The sequence below is a fragment of the Danio rerio genome, chromosome 14 (genome assembly GCF_052040795.2).
Source record: "Danio rerio strain M-AB ecotype USA chromosome 14, GRCz13ab, whole genome shotgun sequence".
NCBI lineage: Eukaryota > Metazoa > Chordata > Actinopteri > Cypriniformes > Danionidae > Danio > Danio rerio.
In genome coordinates, this window is record NC_141034.1 from 50,745,570 (window position 1) to 50,762,532 (window position 16,963).

Below are 16,963 nucleotides of genomic sequence, written 5' to 3' on the forward strand. Positions count from 1 at the left end.
AAAGAATAATTTAATGAAAGCTTCTACCACACACACACACACACACACACACACACACACACACACACACACCATTTGACACTGAAGAATTTAGTGATGCTGAAAATTAAAATATATTAAAAATAAAGTTAGAAATTCACATTTATTTACATTTAGAAATGTTAATAACTATTCTAGTTTTTAAATGTTTAGTATGAACTTTAGTGTTCATTTCATATATATATATATATATATATATATATATATATATATATATATATATATATATACACACACTAAAGAACAATGTATATGTATGTATATGTATATATATATATATAAATATATATATATATATTTATTTATACATTGTTCTTTAGTTTTAGAAATAAATTCTATCTATCTATCTATCTATCTATCTATCTATCTATCTATCTATCTATCTATCTATCTATCTATCTATCTATCTATCTCAATCCGTTTGTCTATCCGTCCATGTATCCATCCATCCATCCATCCATTTACAGCGGGGAACATAAGTATTGCACACTTCATGTTTTTTCCTGGGAATAATATTTTTAAAGGAGCTGTTGACATGGAATTGAAGCAGATTTTGATAAAAACCCAAAAAATACAAGCAAAAAAATCTGAAAAATTGTTATGTCTAATAACAATGGAATGACAGAAGGAGAAAGTGCTGAACTACAGAAACATGTTTAATACTTTATAAAAGGCTTGTTTGGTGACGGCAGCTTAAAAATGCCTCTTATATGGAGGATGAAGTCCTCAACAGTGTTAAAATCTGTATACTTCTGTGGGTCTCGTCCATCAAATCTGAGTTTTATTTTGTATTCTCTATTGTATACAGTTAAGGTGATTGGCTGGGCCATTCTATAGCTTTATTTTCTTTCTCTGAAAGCATCTGAGAGTTTTCTTGGCTGTGTTTAGATCATTGTTTTGCTGAAATGTCCACTCTGGTTTCATCTTCATCGTCCTGCTATTGTAGATGTTGGAATGAAGTAGCTACTGTTCATTTACACTGAAGAAGGGCAGAGGGTTGCTGAAGAACTACTGAGAGATTTCAGCTGCTGTCTGGGCTTTCACTGCCTTACTACACCTCCCTTTCTTCATGTGTTTAATACTTTTTCCATGTGTCATTTCATTTTATTACACATAACTTCATTTGTAAATTAATTAGGCTGGCTTGTCAAAGCCAGACTACTGTTATCCTTTCTAAACTTATTAGGCTGGCTTGTCAAAGCCAACCTACTGTTATCCTATTTAAACTTATTATTATTAGGCTGGCTTGTCAAAGCCAACCTACTGTTATGCTATTTAAACTTATTATTATTATTTTTATTTATTATTCTTCTTCTGAGACTAAAATTCAAAATCTATCTGCTCCTTGAACTTTCAAACTATTACCACCAAACTCACACCAGACCTCCAAACTGGTCTGACTCTTTATGCTATATCTTTTCCAACTGATCCGACTTTCGGTTTTCCGAAAAACGTCCCGGGACTGTCGGAAAAATCCCATAGACTTAACATTGGACCAAACTTTGTGACCTCGTAACTCTGCGTCAGACTGTCGCACAGAACTCTAACTGGGCTCATTTAACTCAGACTATCAAACTGCCAATGACTGATCACCTTTAAACTTTCTAGCCACGCCCTAGCAACCACTTTTGGACCCTAGAAACTGTCCCATAGACTTCCATTCAAAAGACTCTCATTGACTTAACATGGGATCAAACTTTGTGAGCTCATAACTCTGGATCAGACTGTCCTACAGACTAATGGCTGAGCTCATTTAACTACGACTACCAAACTGCCAATAACTGATGAGCTTTTAACTTTCTAGCCACACCCCTAACTACCACATACTGCACCCTAGCAACTGTCCCGTAGACTTCCATTACAAAAGACTCTCATTGACTTTACATGGGATCAAACTTTGTGAGCTCATAACTCTGCATCAGACTGTCATACAGACTAATGGCTGAGCTCATTTAACTCAGACTACCAAACTGCCAATAACTGATGAGCTTTTAACTTTCTAGCCACACCCCTAACTACCACATACTGCACCCTAGCAACTGTCCCGTAGACTTCCATTACAAAAGACTCTCATTGACTTTACATGGGATCAAACTTTGTGAGCTCATAACTCTGCATCAGACTGTCATAGAGACTAATGGCTAAGCTCATTTAACTCAGTCTAGCCAGCAGCCAATCACTGATGGCCTTTTAACTTTCTAGCCACACCCCTAACTACCACATACTGCACCCTAGCAACTGTCCTATAGACTGTAATTAGGTGTGCTATCGAATGCTTATAATTCTAACATGCTAATGACATGCCAATCATGCTAGCAACATGCTACTCATATGCTAATCATGCTAATGACATGCTAACTCATACTGGAAACATGCTAATGACATGCTAATTTGTACAAGAATCATGCTAGTAACATGCTAATTCATACTAGACTCATGTTAATAACTGGCCTACATGCATATCTTTGCTTAGCAGTGTCCTATTGACTTGGGGGATGGCTCATCTGACTCAGACAACCAATGAGCATCTCAATATGATAATGAAGCTCACAAGCCACGCCCCCAAATTGATTCCATAGACTTCCATTAAAATAGACCAAGTTGCATATCTTTGCATAGCAGTGTCATACAGACATGGGGGTTGGTTCATTTTACTTAGACAGCCAACCACATTCAAGTGCACTCTGTAACCTCGCCCATAGCAACAAAACAGAGTACCCTAGCAACCATTCATCAACAGCTATATCTCAGCATCAGAACATCGTAGAGACTTGGAGATTGGCTCGTTTGACTCATGCTAGCAAACGGAACTTCCTAAATGCTACACATGCTAGCAGTGATTAGCTACATGCTAATATTGACTAGCCAAGTACTGTAACTTGCTAGAAATGCTTACTAAGTATAAATGTTTTATCAAGCATGTATGTGAGGCTTGCCTAGTAACCAACCAGGGTACCCTAGCAACTGCCTAGCAACCACCCAAATTACCCTAGCAACCGCCTAGCAACCACCTAGCAACGGCCTAGTAATGCCTTAGTAAGGGCCTAGCGACCACTCAGGACACCCTAGCAACCGCCTAGCAACGCCTTAGCAACCACTCAGAATACCTTAGCAACCACCTAGCAACCACTTGGGACACCTTAGCAACCGCCTAGCAACACCTTAGCAACCACCTAGCAACCACTCATAACACCCTAGCAACTGCCTAGCAACGCCTTAGCAACCACATAGCAACCACTCAGGACACCCTAGCAACCACCTAGCAACACCTTAGCAACCACCTAGCAACCACTCAGGACACCATAGCAACCACCTAGCAACGCCTTAGCAACCACTCAGAATACCCTAGCAACCATCTAGCAACCACTTAGGACACCTTAGCAACCACCTAGCAACACCTTAGCAACCACCTAGCAACCACTCAAAACACCCTAGCAACCGCCTAGCAACACCTTAGCAACCACCTAACAACCACTTAGGACACCCTAGCAACCGTCTAGCAACACCTTAGCAACCACCTAGCAACACCTTAGCACATGCTAATTCATGCTAGAATCATGCTAACAACATGCTAACTTCATGCTAGAATCATGCTAATTCATGCTAAAATCGTGCTAGTAACATGCTAATTTATGCTAGAATCATGCTAGTAACATGCTAATTCATACTGGAATCATGCTAGTAACATGCTAATTCATGCTAGAATCATGCTAATAACATGCTAATTCATACTGGAATCTTGCTAGTAACATGCTAATTCATGCTAGAATCATGCTAATAACATGCTAATTCATACTAGAATCATGCTAATGACATGCTAATTCATACTAGACTCATGCTAGTAACATGCTAATTCATACTGGAATCATGCTAGTAACATGCTAATTCATGCTAAAATCATGCTAATAACATGCTAATTCATACTGGAATCATGCTAGTAACATGCTAGTTCTTCCTAGAATCATGCTAGTAACATGCTAATTTATACTAGAATCATGCTAGTAGCATGATAATTCATACTAGACTCATGCTAGTGACATGCTAATTCATACTAGAATCATGCTAATAACATGCTACTTCATGCTAGAAAAACACTAGTAACATGATAATTTTACTACAATCATGCTAATAACACACTAATTCATGCTAGAATTATGCTAGTAACATGCTAAATCGTGCTAGAATCATGCTAATAACATGCTAATCCATGCTAGAATCGTACTAATAAGATGCTAATTCATGCTAATAACTTGCTAATCTATGCTAAAATCATGCTAATAACATGCTACTTATACTTTTTCAAACTGTTTTTAAACTAAATAAACTATTACCAACAGGCTTTGTCAAGCCAGCCTCAAAGTTTGTCTCGACGAACTTTACTGTCTAGTTTTTATTTATTCTTCTTCTGAGACTAAAATTCAAAATCTATCTGCTCCTTGAACTTTCAAACTATTACCACCAAACTCACACCAGACCTCCAAACTGGTCTGACTCTTTATGCTATATCTTTTCCGACTGATCCGACTTTCGGTTTTCCGAAAAACGTCCCGGGACTGTCGGAAAAATCCCCTAGACTTAACATTGGATCAAACTTTGTGCCCTTATAACTCTGCGTCAGACTGTTGCACAGACTTTTAACTGGGCTCATTTAACTCAGACTATCAAACTGCCAATGACTGATCACCTTTAAACTTTCTAGCCACGCCCTAGCAACCACTTTTGGACCCTAGTAACTGTCCCATAGACTTCCATTCAATAGACTCTCATTGACTTAACATGGGATCAAACTTTGTGAGCTCATAACTTTGAATCAGACTATCCTACAGACTAATGGCTGAGCTCATTTAACTCCGAATACCAAACTGCCAATAACTGATGAGCTTTTAACTTTCTAGCCACACCCCAAACTACCACATACTGCACCCTAGTAACTGTCCCATAGACTTCCATTACAAAGACTCTCATTGACTTTACATGGGATCAAACTTTGTGAGCTAATAACTCTGAAACAGACTATCCTACAGACTAATGGCTGAGCTCATTTAACTCTGACTACCAATCTGCCAATAACTGATGAGCTTTTAACTTTGTAGCCACACCCCTAACTACCACATACTGCACCCTAGCAACTGTCCCGTAGACTTCTATTACAAAAGACTCTCATTGACTTTACATGGGATCAAACTTTGTGAGCTCATAACTCTGCATCAGACTGTCCTACAGACTTATGGCTGAGCTCATTTAACTCCGACTACCAATCTGCCAATAACTGATGAGGTTTTAACTTTCTAGCCACACCCCTAACTACCACATACTGCACCCTAGCAACTGTCCCGTAGACTTCTATTACAAAAGACTCTCATTGACTTTACATGGGATCAAACTTTGTGAGCTCATAACTCTGCATCAGACTGTCATAGAGACTAATGGCTGAGCTCATTTAACTCAGTCTAGCCAGCAGCCAATCACTGATGGCCTTTTAACTTTCTAGCCACACCCCTAACTACCACATACTGCACCCTAGCAACTGTCCTATAGAATGTAATTAGCTGTGCTATCAAATGCTTATAATTCTAACATGCTAATGACATCCCAATCATGCTAGCAACATGCTACTCATATGCTAATCATGCTAATGACATGCTAACTCATACTGGAAACATGCTAATGACATGCTAATTTGTACTAGAATCATGCTAGTAACATGCTAATTCATACTAGACTGATGTTAATAACTGGCCTACATGCATATCTTTGCTTAGCATTGTCCTATTGACTTGGGGGATGGCTCATCTGACTCAGACAACCAATGAGCATCTCAATATGATAATGAAGCTCACAAGCCACGCCCCCAAATTGATTCCATAGACTTCCATTAAATAAGGCCAAGATGCATATCTTTGCATAGCAGTGTCATAGAGACATGGGGGTTGGTTCATTTGACTTAGACAGCCAACCACATTCAAGTGCACTCTGTAACCTCGCCCATAGCAACTAAACAGAGTACCCTAGCAACCATTCATCAACAGCTATATCTCAGCATCAGAACATCGTAGAGACTTGGAAGTTGGCTCGTTCGACTCATGCTAGCAAACGGAACTTCCTATATGCTACACATGCAGTGATTAGCTACATGCTAATATTGATTAGCCAAGTACTGTAACTTGCTAGACATGCTTACTAAGTATAAATGTTTTATCAAGCATGTATGTGAGGCTTGCCTAGTAACCACCCACGGTACCCTAGCAACTGCCTAGCAACCACCAAAATTACCCTAGCAACCGCCTAGCAACGGCCTAGTAATGCCTTAGTAAGGGCCTAGCGACCACACAGGACACCCTAGCAACCGCCTAGCAATGCCTTAGCAACCAATTAGAATACCCTAGTAACAACCTAGCAACACCTTAGCAACCACCTAGCAACCACTTGGGATACCTTAGCAACCGCCTAGCAACACCCTAGCAACCACCTAGCAAAACCTTAGCAACCACCTAGCAACCACTCAGAACACCCTAGCAACCACCTAGCAACGCCTTAGCAACCACTCAGAATACCCTAGCAACCATCTAGCAACCACTTAGGACACCTTAGCAACCACCTAGCAACACCTTAGCAACCACCTAGCAACCACTCAAAACACCCTAGCAACCGCCTAGCAACCACTTAGGACACCCTAGCAACCGTCTAGCAACACCTTAGCAACCACCTAGCAACACCTTAGCACATGCTAATTCATGCTAGAATCATGCTAACAACATGCTAACTTCATGTTAGAATCATGCTAATTCATGCTAAAATTGTGCTAGTAACATGCTAATTCATGCTAGACTCATGCTAGTAACATGCTAATTCATACTGGAATCATGCTAGTAACATGCTAATTCATGCTAGAATCATGCTAATAACATGCTAATTCATACTGGAATCATGCTAGTTCATCCTAGAATCATGCTAGTAACATGCTTATTTATGCTAGAATCATGCTAGTAACATGCTAACTCATGCTAGAATCATGCTAATAACATGCTAACTCATACTAGAATCATGCTAATAACATGCTAATTCATGCTAGAATCATGCTAGTAACATGCTTATTCATGCTAGAATCATGCTAATAACATGCTAATTTACTCTAGAATCATGCTAGTAACATGCTAATTCATACTAGACTCATGCTAGTTACATGCTAATTCATACTAGAATCATGCTAATAACATGCTAATTCATGCTAGAATCATGCTAATAACATGCTAATTTATACTAGAATCATGCTAGTAACATGTTAATTCATACTAGACTGATGCTAGTGACATGCTAATTCATACTAGAATCATGCTAGTGACATGCTAGTTCATACTAGAATCTTGCTTATAACATGCTAATTCATGCTAGAATCATGCTAATAACATGCTAATTCATGCTAGAATCATGGTAGTAACATGCTAATTTTACTACAATTATGCTAATAACACACTAATTCATGCTAGAATTATGCTAGTAACATGCTAAATTGTGCTAGAATCATTCTAATTCATGCTAATAACATGCTAATCCATGCTAGAAACGTACTAATAAGATGCTAATTCATGCTAATAACATGCTAATCTATGCTAGAATCATGCTAATAACATGCTACTTATACTTTTTCAAACTGTTTTAAAACTAAATAAACTATTACCAACAGGCTTTGTCAAGCCAGCCTCAAAGTTTGTCTCGACGAACTTTACTGTCTAGTTAGGCTGGCTTGTGTAGCAAGCCAGACTACTGTTATCCTATTAAACTTAATATTATTATTATTCTTCTTCTGAGACTAAAAATTAAACTCTATCTCGTCTTAGGCCTTTCAAGCTATGACCATCAAACTCGGGTCAGACCTCCGAACTATTCTGACTCGAGTTGCTATATCTTTTCCGACTGATCCAACTTTCGGTTTTCCGAAAAACGTCCCGGGACCGTCGGAAAAATCCCATAGACGTAACATTGGATCAAACTTTGTGACCTCATAACTCCGCATCAGAATGTCACACAGACTTCTAACTGGGCTCATTTAACTCAGACTATCAAACTGCCAATGACTGATCACCTTTAAATTTTCTGGCCACGCCCTAGCAACCACTTTTGGACCCTAGAAACCGTCCCATAGACTTCCATTGCAAAAGACTCTCATTGACTTTACATGGGATCAAACTTTGTGAGCTCATAACTCTGCATCAAACTGTCCTACAGACTAATGGCTGAGCTCATTTAACTCAGTCTAGCCAGCAGCCAATCACTGATGGCCTTTTAACTTTCTAGCCACACCCTAACAACCAGATACTGCACCCTAGCAACTGTCCCATAGACTGCCATTAAAGAGGTTCAGACTGATATTGTCATGCTGCAGTGTGATAGAGACATGGGGGTTGTTTTTAACTGTTCATACTGGCGAGAAGCTTTGATACATCATCAGTCTAAGCTGTCAATCAACTCCATAGCAACAAAACAGACTAACCTAGCAACAATATAACAGCAGCTATATCTCAGCATTAGAACATCGTAGAGAGGCGGGGGTTGGCTTGTTTGAATCAGGCTCGCACACCATCTATCTATCTATCTATCTATCTATCTATCTATCTATCTATCTATCTATCTATCTATCTATCTCTCTCTCTCTCTCTCTCTCTCTCTCTCTATCTATCTATCTATCTATCTATCTATCTATCTATCTATCTATCTATCATGCTAACAATATGCTAATTCATGCTAGAAACATGCTAGTTACATGCTAATTCATGCTAGAATCATGCTAGTCACATGCTAATTCATGCTAGAATCATGCTAGTCACATGCTAATTTATACTAGAATCATGCTAACAACATGCTAATTCATGCTAGAATCATGCCATTCACATGCTAATTCATGATAGAATCATGCTAGTAACATGCTAATTGATGTTAGAATCATGCTAACAACATGCTAATTCATGCTAGAATCATGCTAGTAACATGCTAATTCATGCTAGAATCATGCTAACAACATGCTAATTCATGCTAGAATCATGCTAGTAACATGCTAGAATCATGATAACATGCTAATTCATGCTAGAATCATGCTATTAACATGCTAAATCATGCTAGAATCATGCTAGTAACATGCTAATTTATGCTAGAATCATGCTAGTAGCATGCTAATTCATGCTAGAATCATGCTAACAACATGCTAATTTATGCTAGAATCATGCTAGTAACATGCTAATTCATGCTAAAATCATGCTAGTAATATGCTAATTCATGCTAGAAACATGCTAACAACATGCTAATTCATGCTAAAATCATGCTAGTAACATGCTAATTAATGCTAAAATAGTGCTAACAACATGCTAATTCATGCTAGAATCATGCTAGTAACATGCTAATTCATGCTAGATAAATGCTAACAACATGCTAATTCATGCTAGAATCATGCTAGTAACATGCTAATTCATGCTAGAATCATGCTAACAACATGCTATTTCATGCTAGAATCATGCTAATTCATGCTAAAATCATGCTAGTAACATGCTAATTCATGCTAGAATCATGTTAAAAACATGCTAATTCATGCTAGAATCATGCTAATAACATGCTAATCTATCTATCTATCTATCTATCTATCTATCTATCTATCTATCTATCTATCTATCTATCTATCTATCTATCTTTCATAGTTTTAAAAACTGTTTAAACTAAATAAACTATTACCGTCAGGCTTTCACAAGCCAGCCTCAAAGTTTGTTCTCAAACTTTAAGAATCTAGTTAATTTTATTATTATTCTTCTTCTGAGACTAAAATTCAAACTCTATCTACTCCTTGAACTTTCAAGCTATTACCACCAAACTCACACCAGACCTCCAAACTGGTCTGACTCGGTATGCCATATCTCCTCAGACTGATCCAACTTTCGGTTTTCCGAAAAACGTCCCGGGACTGTCGGAAAAATCCCATAGACTTAACATTGGACCAAACTTTGTGACCTCGTAACTCTGCGTCAGACTGTCGCACAGAACTCTAACTGAGCTCATTTAACTCAGACTATCAAACTGCCAATGACTGATCACCTTTAAACTTTCTAGCCACGCCCTAGCAACCACTTTTGGACCCTAGTAACTGTCCCATAGACTTCCATTCAAAAGACTCTCATTGACTTAACATGGGATCAAACTTTGTGAGCTCATAACTCTGCATCAGACTGTCCTACAGACTAATGGCTGAGCTCATTTAACTCAGACTACCAAACTGCCAATAACTGATGAGCTTTTACCTTTCTAGCCACACCCCTAACTACCACATACTGCACCCTAGCAACTGTCCCGTAGACTTCCATTCAAAAAAACTCTTATTGACTTAACATGGGATCAAACTTTGTGAGCTCATAACTCTGCATCAGACTGTCCTACAGACTAATGGCTGAGCTCATTTAACTCAGACTACCAAACTGCCAATAACTGATGAGCTTTTACCTTTCTAGCCACACCCCTAACTACCACATACTGCACCCTAGCAACTGTCCCGTAGACTTCCATTACAAAAGACTCTCATTGACTTAACATGGGAACAAACTTTGTGAGCTCATAACTCTGCATCAGACTGTCCTACAGACTAATGGCTGAGCTCATTTAACTCCAACTACCAATCTGCCAATAACTGATGAGCTTTTAACTTTCTAGCCACACCCCTAACTACCACATACTGCACCCTAGCAACTGTCCTATAGACTGTAATTAGCTGTGCTATCAAATGCTTATAATTCTAGCATACTAATGACATGCCAATCATGCTAGCAACATGCTACTCATATGCTAATCATGCTAATGACATGCTAACTCATACTGGAAACATGCTAATGACATGCTAATTTGTACAAGAATCATGCTAGTAACATGCTAATTCATACTAGACTCATGTTAATAACTGGCCTACATGCATATCTTTGCTTAGCAATGTCCTATTGACTTGGGGGATGGCTCATCTGACTCAGACAACCAATGAGCATCTCAATATGATAATGAAGCTTACAAGCCACGCCCCCAAATTGATTCCATAGACTTCCATTAAAATAGGCCAAGATGCATATCTTTGCATAGTAGTGTCATAGAGACATGGGGGTTGGTTCATTTGACTTAGACAGCCAACCACATTCAAGTGCACTCTGTAACCTCGCCCATAGCAACAAAACAGAGTACCCTAGCAACCATTCATCAACAGCTATATCTCAGCATCAGAACATCGTAGAGACTTGGAGATTGGCTCGTTTGACTCATGCTAGCAAACGGAACTTCCTAAATGCTACACATGCTAGCAGTGATTAGCTACATGCTAATATTGACTAGCCAAGTATTGTAACTTGCTAGAAATGCTTACTAAGTATAAATGTTTTATCAAGCATGTATGTGAGGCTTGCCTAGTAACCAACCAGGGTACCCTAGCAACTGCCTAGCAACCACCCAAATTACCCTAGCAACCGCCTAGCAACCACCTAGCAACGGCCTAGTAATGCCTTAGTAAGGGCCTAGCGACCACTCAGGACACCCTAGCAACCGCCTAGCAAAGCCTTAGCAACCACTCAGAATACCTTAGCAACCACCTAGCAACACCTTAGCAACCACCTAGCAACCACTTGGGACACTTTAGCAACCGCCTAGCAACACCTTAGCAACCACCTAGCAACCACTCATAACACCCTAGCAACTGCCTAGCAACGCCTTAGCAACCACCTAGCAACAACTCAGGACACCCTAGCAACCACCTAGCAATACCTTAGCAACCACCTAGCAACTACTCAGAACACCCTAGCAACCACCTAGCAACGCCTTAGCAACCACTCAGAATACCCTAGCAACCATTTAGCAACCATTTAGGACACCTTAGCAACCACCTAGCAACACCTTAGCAACCACCTAGCAACCACTCAAAACACCCTAGCAACCGCCTAGCAACACTTTAGCAACCACCTAGCAACCACTCAGGACACCCTAGCAACCACCTAGCAATACCTTAGCAACCACCTAGCAACCACTCAGAACACCCTAGCAACCACCTAGCAATACCTTAGCAACCACTCAGAACACCCTAGCAACCACCTAGCAACGCCTTAGCAACCACTCAGAATACCCTAGCAACCATTTAGCAACCATTTAGGACACCTTAGCAACCACCTAGCAACACCTTAGCAACCACCTAGCAACCACTCAAAACACCCTAGCAACCGCCTAGCAACACCTTAGCAACCACCTAGCAACCACTTAGGACACCCTAGCAACCGTCTATCAACACCTTAGCAACCACCTAGCAACCACTCAGGACACCCTAGCAACCGCCTAGCAACGCCTTAGCAACCACTCAGAATACCCTAGCAACCACCTAGCAACACCTTAGCAACCGCCTAGCAACCACTTAGGACTCCTTAGCAACCACCTAGCAACACCTTAGCAACCACCTAGCAACCACTCAGAACACCCTAGCAACCACCTAGCAACACCTTAGCAACAACCTAGCAACCACTTAGAACACCCTAGCAACCACCTAGCAACATCTTAGCAACCACACAGAACACCCTAGCAACAGCCTAGCAAGACCTTAGCAACCACCTAGCAACCAATCAGAGCACCCTAGCAACTGCCTAGCAACAACCTATCAACCACTCAGAACACCCTAGCAACCACCTAGCAATGCCTTAGCAACCACCTAGCAACCACTCAGAACACCATAGCAACCACCTAGCAACACCCTAGCAACCGCCTAGCAACATCTTAGCAACCACCTAGCTACCACTCAGGACACCCTAGCAACTGCCTAGCAATGACTTAGCAACCACTCAGAATACCCTAGCAACCACCTAAGCATGCTATGTGACATGCTAATTCATACTAGAATCATGCTAGTAACATGCTAATTCATACTACAATCATGCTAATAACATGCTAATTCATACTAGAATCATGCTAGTAACATGCTAATGCATGCTAGAATCATGCTAATAACATGCTAATTCACGCTAGAATCATGCTAGTAACATGCTAATTCATACTATAATCATGCTAATACCATGCTAATTCATGCTAGAATCATGCGAGTAACATGCTAATTCATGCTAGAATCATTCTAGTAACATGCTAATTCATATTAGAATCATGCTAATTCATGCTAGAATCATGCTAATAACCTGGTAATTCATACTAGATTCATGATAGTAACAGGCTAATTCATACTAGAATCATGCTAGTAACATGCTAATTCATGCTAGAATCATACTAGTAACATGCTAATTCATGCTAGAATCATGCTAGTAACATGCTAATTCATACTATAATCATGCTAATAACATGCTAATTCATGCTAGAATCATGCGAGTAACATGCTAATTCATGCTAGAATCATTCTAGTAACATGCTAATTCATACTAGAATCATGCTAATTCATGCTAGAATCATGCTAATAACCTGCTAATTCATACTAGATTCATGATAGTAACAGGCTAATTCAAACTAGAATCATGCTAGTAACATGCTAATGCATGCTACAATCATGCTAGTAACATGCTAATTCATGCTAGAATCATACTAGTAACATGCTAATTCATGCTAGAATCATTCTAGTAACATGCTAATTCATACTAGAATCATGCTAGTAGCATGCTAATTCATACTGGAATCATGCTAGTGACATGCTAATTTATACTAGAATCATGCTAGAAACATGCTAATTCATGCTAGAAGCATGCTAATAACATGCTAATTAGGCTGGCTTGTCAAAGCCAGACTACTGTTCTACTATTTAAACTTATTATTATTATTAATTTTATTATTATTCTTCTTCTGAGACTAAAATTCAAACTCTATCTACTCCTTGAACTTTCAAGCTATTACCACCAAACTCACACCAGACCTCCAAACTGGTCTGACTCGGTATGCCATATCTCCTCAGACTGATCCAACTTTCGGTTTTCCGAAAAACGTCCCGGGACTGTCGGAAAAATCCCATAGACTTAACATTGGACCAAACTTTGTGACCTCGTAACTCTGCGTCAGACTGTCGCACAGAACTCTAACTGGGCTCATTTAACTCAGACTATCAAACTGCCAATGACTGATCACCTTTAAACTTTCTAGCCACGCCCTAGCAACCACTTTTGGACCCTAGAAACTGTCCCATAGACTTCCATTCAAAAGACTCTCATTGACTTAACATGGGATCAAACTTTGTGAGCTCATAACTCTGGATCAGACTGTCCTACAGACTAATGGCTGAGCTCATTTAACTACGACTACCAAACTGCCAATAACTGGTGAGCTTTTAACTTTCTAGCCACACCCCTAACTACCACATACTGCACCCTAGCAACTGTCCCGTAGACTTCCATTACAAAAGACTCTCATTGACTTTACATGGGATCAAACTTTGTGAGCTCATAACTCTGCATCAGACTGTCATACAGACTAATGGCTGAGCTCATTTAACTCAGACTACCAAACTGCCAATAACTGATGAGCTTTTAACTTTCTAGCCACACCCCTAACTACCACATACTGCACCCTAGCAACTGTCCCGTAGACTTCCATTACAAAAGACTCTCATTGACTTTCCATGGGATCAAACTTTGTGAGCTCATAACTCTGCATCAGACTGTCATAGAGACTAATGGCTGAGCTCATTTAACTCAGTCTAGCCAGCAGCCAATCACTGATGGCCTTTTAACTTTCTAGCCACACCCCTAACTACCACATACTGCACCCTAGCAACTGTCCTATAGACTGTAATTAGCTGTGCTTTCAAATGCTTATAATTCTAACATGCTAATGACATGCCAATCATGCTAGCAACATGCTACTCATATGCTAATCATGCTAATGACATGCTAACTCATACTGGAAACATGCTAATGACATGCTAATTTGTACTTGAATCATGCTAGTAACATGCTAATTCATACTAGACTCATGTTAATAACTGGCCTACATGCATATCTTTGCTTAGCAGTGTCCTATTGACTTGGGGGATGGCTCATCTGACTCAGACAACCAATGAGCATCTCAATATGATAATGAAGCTCACAAGCCACGCCCCCAAATTGATTCCATAGACTTCCATTAAAATAGGCCAAGATGCATATCTTTGCCTAGCAGTGTCATAGAGACATGGGGGTTGGTTCATTTGACTTAGACAGCAAACCACAATCAAGTGCACTCTGTAACCTCGCCCATAGCAACAAAACAGAGTACCCTAGCAACCATTCATCAACAGCTATATCCCAGCATCAGAACATCGTAGAGACTTGGAGATTGGCTCGTTTGACTCATGCTAGCAAACGGAACTTCCTAAATGCTACACATGCTAGCAGTGATTAGCTACATGCTAATATTGACTAGCCAAGTACTGTCACTTGCTAGACATGCTTACTAAGTATAAATGTTTTATCAAGCATGTATGTGAGGCTTGCCTAGTAACCACCCAGGGTACCCTAGCAACTGCCTAGCAACCACCCAAATTACCCTAGCAACCACCTAGCAACGGCCTAGCAATGCCTTAGTAAGGGCCTAGCGACCACACAGGACACCCTAGCAACCGCCTAGCAACGCCTTAGCAACCAATTAGAATACCCTAGCAACCACCTAGCAACACCTTAGCAACCACCTAGCAACCACTTGGGACACCTTAGCAACCGCCTAGCAACACCTTAGCAACCACCTAGCAACCACTCAGAACAACCTAGCAACTGCCTAGCAACGCCTTAGCAACCACCTAGCAACCACTCAGGACACCCTAGCAACCACCTAGCGTTGCCTTAGCAACCACCTAGCAATCACTCAGGACACCCTAGCAACCCCCTAGCAACGCCTTAGCAACCACTCAGAATACCCTAGCAACTGCCTAGCAACCACTTAGGACACTTTAGCAACCACCTAGCAACACCTTAGCAACCACCTAGCAACCACTCAGAACACCCTAGCAACCGCCTAGCAACACCTTAGCAACCACCTAGCAACCACTCAGGACACCCTAACAACTGCCTAGCAACGACTTAGTAACCACTCAGAATACCCTAGCAACCACCTAAGCATGCTATGTGACATGCTAATTCATACTAGAATCATGCTAGTAACATGCTAATTCATACTACAATCATGCTCATAACATGCTAATTTATAATAGAATCTTGCTAATAACATGCTAATTCATGCTAGAATCATGCTAGTAACATGCTAATTCATGCTAGAATCATGATAGTAACATGCTAATTTATACTAGAATCATGCTAGTAACATGCTAATTCATGCTAGAATCATGCTAGTAACATGCTAATGCATGCTAGAATCATGCTAATAACATGCTAATTCACGCTAGAATCATGCTAGTAACATGTTAATTAATATTATAACCATGCTAATAACATGCTAATTCATGCAAGAATCATGCTAATAACATGCTAATTCACACTAGAATCATGCTAATTCAAACTAGAATCATGCTAGTAACAGGCTAATTCATACTAGAATCATGCTAGTAACATGCTAATGCATGCTAGAATCATGCCAGTAACATGCTAATTCATGCTAGAATCATACTAGTAGCATGCTAATTCATGCTAGAATCATGCTAGTAGCATGCTAATTCATACTAGAATCATGCTAGTGACATGCTAATTTATTCTAGAATCATGCTAGTAACATGCTAATTCATGCTAGAATCATGCTAATAACATGCTAATTCATACTAGAATCATGCTAATAAAATGCTAATTTGTACTACACTCATGCTAATAACATGCTAATCCATGCTAGAATCATGCTAATTCATGCTAGAATCATGCTGATAACATGCTACTTATACTTTTTCAAACTGTTTTTAAACTAAATAAACTATTACCAACAGGCTTTGTCAAGCCAGCCTCAAAGTTTGTCTCGACGA